This window comes from Nannospalax galili, unplaced genomic scaffold (genome assembly GCF_000622305.1).
Source record: "Nannospalax galili isolate Female #2095 unplaced genomic scaffold, S.galili_v1.0 scaffold2367, whole genome shotgun sequence".
Taxonomy (NCBI): Eukaryota; Metazoa; Chordata; class Mammalia; order Rodentia; family Spalacidae; genus Nannospalax; species Nannospalax galili.
In genome coordinates, this window is record NW_008356700.1 from 92,079 (window position 1) to 97,976 (window position 5,898).

Genomic DNA, 5,898 nt, shown 5'->3' on the forward strand with positions numbered 1-5,898 from the left:
GAAAGAGGAATGCTCATTCACTGCTGGTGGGATTGCAAACTCATGCAACTCCTATGGAAAACAGTGTGAAGAACTCATAAAGAAAAAAAATGAACCTACAATATGACCCCATATGACCCGGTTATACTACTCCTTGGCATATACCCTAAGGACTCATTCTATTGTAGAGACACTTGTATAACCATGTATATCACTGCTCTTTTCACAATAGCTAAAAGATGGAAGCAACTTAAGTGCTCTTCAACTGGCAAGTGGTGAACAAAAATGTGGTATATTTACACAGTGGAGTTCTATTCAGCAGTGAAGAAATATGAAATAATGAAATTTTCAGGTAAATGGATGAACCTAGAGACTGTTATACTGAGTGAAGTAACACAGACTGAGAAAAACAAATGACATATCTTCTCCCTCATATGTGGATCCTAGCACTAAATCCTTTTAAATTCCATGTCCTTTTATTTTTAATAAGATGATGCTTTACAGCAGTCTCCTCTAAATTAAAGAACTACCATCATCACGACTTCAGCTGGGGGAATGTTAGGGCAGCAAAAAGCTCCATAAAAAAAGAAAAGAAGAAGAAAGGGTGTCACAGTGCAGTGACCACAGTCCAAGCATGAAGGGCTTGGGGACCCCGACACATAGAAATCACGACACAGGAGATGCAGAGGCTTGTGTACCAGTGCATACTTGTTGTGAACTAAAGCAAGCTTATATAGGAATCACATCTGGAGTAACCAAGGAATAATTAAGAATACATCATTAAACAGAAAGTAACCAAGAAATAACCAAGGATACATTATGTTACCACCAAGAATACATTACTTCACCAACTGAAACTCACACAACATTTACAGTATCCAAGATTCAGCTACATAATATTTATAATACCTTAGATATTAGGTGTACTGTTTGTGATTACTCTTATCAACTACTATAATTCATTATTTCTATATAGAAATCAAGCTAATGGTGCTGAGAAACTCCAGTGCCCATAAACTGAAATGGAACTCTTTGGTTATGTTTCCAAGATTGCCAATTAATCAAGGAAGCATAGCCTGTCAACTCAGACCACAGAAGCAGAGAGCAGGGAAACTCCCAGGATGGATGCACTCTTTCTGCAATGCTCAAGTCAAGGCAAGCTGCCACAACCTAATGCAGCAATGGCTGTGCCCATAATAATAATATCTCCCAAGAAAAGGGTATATAAAGTTATTGGAAAAAAGTGATGGGTAGATATGGGAGGAGTTGGAGGGGAGGGAGTGGGCATTGATTTGATCAAAACATTTTTTATGCAATGAATTATTTTTAAGAAAAGATGAAAATGAAATGATTTCTTTTGACATATGGGTTTTCACATCAGATGACTGGAATTCGTCTATACTCCCGAATGTCATGTGAAATTTCAAAGGGTCCTACAACATGTTTTTAAAGGACAATCCTGAAGCACTCCAACAAACTTTAACATTGTGTGGAGGGGGCTAACTGGGGTGTAGATGAGGGTGGGGTTATAAAGATGATTAAGATATTTTGTGTGAAGCACACAAAAATGCAATAAAATATACATTAAAACACACAAAAATTAATAAAAACACAATATAGTCTTCTCTTTATTAGTTTTCCTAATTTGAGTGTAAATTTTGTACAAACAGAAATCGTGTTTTGTCCCGAACCCACGGGATCTGCAGTGGGGTACCTGGATTGGGGAGTGGGGACTTGGATGGGGCAAGAGACAAGATAAATGGAGACAAGACACCGTTCTGATCAAGTCTCCTTTATTGCAGCACAAGCATGAGGTTAAATAAAGAATGAGAACAAAGGAGTAAAGATTGAGAGTAATCATATCAGCCAGAAGGCAGGGGCCCAGATGTACTCTAAGGGAGGAATCTACTGATTAACGGAAAACAGGGCAGTTTACTGGAAAAGAGTACAAGGCCGCGGGCCAAGGCCGCGGGCTCTGTCCTGTGCCCGCAGGAGGGGAATGGGCAGAATGGAAAGTTACCAGCTTAGGTCTGTCAGCAGTTTTGAGAAATGGCTGAGCCTCAGGCTCCCTACAGTGTTTCCTTGTGAAGCTCCTATAGTGCTTAATATATGAGTATAATATTCACTAATGGGACTCAGAGTTATTTCATAGTGATATGAGTTCTTAAATATCTGGAAAGGAGTGTATATGGACGTGAAATGAAACTGTGATAAATGGAAATTTTTACTATAAAGTTGATTAACCAGTATAAATGTCTCCTTTGAGTCTATTTTCCTCGAACTCCAGATTTATCTGACCAGGTAGATAATATGCTACATATAGTAAATCTTCCAATGCACAATTCACATTTTCCATTTATGACAGTTAATTTTATATGCCATCTTTAGTAACATACAGAGTCTCCAGTTTAAGCATTATTTCAGTATCTGTGAGTGTTCCAATAGAGATAATTTAAGTACACTCAGTAAACTGAATTATCTCCCAAAGGTGTTTGGGCAGCATTCAGTTCTGCACCTGAGCAGAAAACAGAGTTGCAGGAGGTAGGGAGTTACCTCTTGAACTGGGAATTACCTTTCATTATTTTGTACCTGGCCTTCAGATTTGTGATAGAATTATATATCTTATTGTCATGAGGCTCCTCATTATGGGTTTCAGCTCATACGATTTTGTACCTTACTTCAACAAAGAGACAAAATTTCAGGCAATCTCATCCAACAGTTAAATTAATCTTCCTAATTAATCCAGATGATAGATAGGTAGATAATGATATGTGTGAAATATATATGTAAGCAGTGAAAGGGTAGAATTTTGAGTTATAATGTTTATATTAAGAGAAAGATATATGTGTATGTGAAGATAAAGAGCTATTTGACATTGTTTTAAAAGTATTTTATTTTTTATTTTTATTTTGTGGGTATGAGTGTTTTTCCTGCATTTATCAAGTGTACCCATGTAGTGAAGTGCCTACGGAAGTCAGAAGAGAGTGTTGGATTCCCCTGTAACTGGAGCTGTGATTGGTTATTAGTTGCCATGTGGGTGCTGGGAATCAAACCCAAGTCCTTTGCAAGAGTAACCAGTGCTCTTAACTGCTAAGCCATCTATCCTGTCCCTATTCGTCATTCTTTATATAAAATATATTATAAAATATGTATTAATTCTGTTCTTCTGAAGAACCCTGATTAATATATATTTTCTTGAAATATTTTACAGCTAATCTTCTTTTATATTTTCTTCTCCACTGTGGTCACCCATTTTCTGTAGAAGATGCTTGCATCAGTGGGTCATGAAATACAAACAGTACAGAATCTGACTTCTATATAAGATGACTATTTCTGAATATAAACACTTATAACCAAAGATAATCTAAAAATTGTGAATATTATTAGATTGCAACCAATAACTAAGATTAAAATCTAGTAATGATTAGGATTTAATAATTGAAAATTTTATTTAACAATTTTTAAAATATTATACTTATTTAATAAAATGTTTAATAAGAAAATATACAGGCCCTGATATTACATCATAGTACACCATAACCTTTAGGGGAAGGGACATGGATGTTTCTTCTGAACAGGCATTGTTTAAACTTATCCCAAGGCTTCTAACATGATGATACTGTCTTCTCTTATGACAAACATTCTATTATTCAGTTGTCCACTAGTCACCACCTCCACACACTCATAGATCACAAGATCCACAAAGGAATAAAACCCTGGCAGTACTTTTTGGTCACTTCTGCCACCATTTAACTTTAATGATAAATTCATGTCCATATTTTTTTTTCATCTAAGGAAGGTGGGTCTTCCTCATGATGTCTTCTTCTTGGTGGGCTGCAAAGGACCAGGCTTTATTTACTATTTTTATACTGTAGATAATCACAGATAATGAAAGCCATAATGAAGAAAACCATGGAAGTAATGCTCAATGTTGAATGGAAGGGAGTGGGCGTGGATTTGCTCAAAACAGCTTATATGCATGTATGAGTCTCAATAAAGATTTTTGGATTAATTACTCCTTTTCATTTTATTTTTATTTTTTTAGAAGAAGCATTTAATTCAGCTTTAACATACTCAATAACAGTTTCCAGAGTAAAGATACATCTCTTTCAAAAGTGGCTATAAAATTTTTAAATTTGCTGTTGAATTAATACAGTTATACAACATTGAACTCAGTATAAGCCCTATAAGACATAAAATTAGTTTTTAACCTTTAAAAAAGATCTCCATTTCATTTTAAGATATACTGTTTCTTACAGAACGACTGACTGTTTTTGCTAATAACACTGAGATATTGGTGCATGCATCTCTAGTCTGTATGTATCTATTTATTATTAGCCATAATCGGTTGCACTCAGTTCTTTGGTACTTGTTTATATCTATAAAGTCATCGGGTAGATTTCAATGGTAATGTTTATCCCCTCTACTAATTAACATGACCTAAATTTTTATGCTTCCTCCTCAATATAATTCATTTTTAAAATTTGTTGATTTTGTGTCTGTGTGTTTATCACACAGAATATCCCAAGCCATCTTATTCAACTATACATCCAGTTCCCAGACAGCACCCTCCCATAGACTCCCTCCTCCCACTAGAGCCTTTATAATGAAGTTTTTTAAAATTAAAAAAAACATAATCATTTCAATTACCTTCAGATATAATGTTTTATGTGATTTCTTCTCCAATTTGAATTAATAAATATATTGTGGAAAACTTCATGGATACCTCATTGCTAGCCACACTATTATTGTAATTGGAATAACCGAGAAAGAGTCCATGAGATAAGTAAAGATCCAGGTAGTAAATATTCACATGCTATCATTATATCTGCTTGTGTGTGCTTATGTATCTCAGCGGTGTAGGTATAATCAGATAAATGCATTAATGTGCACGTTACGTTATCATTGTGTGAACATCATATGTACTTTTACCTACAAAGTAATCTAGAAATTCATTAGTTGATATAACCTTACAGCAACCTGAATATACATACAGTCTATTATTAAGAAAAAAAGTGTGACCTGTACATAAATGCTTATATATTATGTATCATTATAAAGTGAAATTATTTTAAGATTAATAACATAAAGATGTTAATGGTCTGTGATTAAAATAACATAAGCACCTTGTGACTACATATCTAATTTAGATAGTTATTGAGCAATCATTAGAGGAGATAAGGTAATTACATTTTATCAATTATGATGATGTAATTTATTCTTTGATGGTTTATTAAACATGGATTACTAAAAAATTAGCATTAGTAGCCTCATCCTCTTCCAACACTTTATTTGGAATGTCAATTGTCATTAATCTGCTTTGATATTTTTTTTTCTACTTTCAAATAGCCTATATCATTAGAAGCAGAAGATGAGTGTTAATCAGAAGAATACACAGCTACTGATTGTTCCTAATAGTTCATTATTCAGATAAATAGACTCTGAGTGATGTAGTAAGGATACTTTCATACACATTTAAGGAAGAGACATATGATTGAATGCCATTTTTTCAGATAATTGTAGTGTCAAGCATAAAACTTGTAATGCAATTACTAGGCTTTGATTTTATTTAGAGTGCAAAAATTATTTGCACTTCTACACTGTTTTCATTTTACAACTGAGACTAATAGTTATCTACATATGAATGATCTAAACTTAGGGTAAGTGTCTTTCAAAAGAGTATTTGAGAAACAAATAGTGGACATTTGGTTGTCACATTGACTTGCGGTCCTTACTGGAATTGGACATTCAGGTGGTCTTGTTCTCTTAGTGTCTGCAAAGTGTGAATTGTCTCACAACCAGGAATTATGGTACCTCAGACATAATGTGTTAAATTTAGATTTAAACAACAAGCAATAGATAGCTATAATGTGAATCTTCATGTCACACCAAATTCATATGCATAAGTCCAAACACTCT

The 5,898-nt window shown here is 34.2% G+C and overlaps 1 pseudogene; it reads right to left on the reverse strand.

Moving 5' to 3' along the window:
- Positions 1 to 3,570: 3,570 nt before the first annotated feature.
- LOC108490014 lies at positions 3,571 to 3,756 on the reverse strand (annotated as a pseudogene).
- Between the last annotated feature and the right edge of the window lie 2,142 nt (positions 3,757 to 5,898).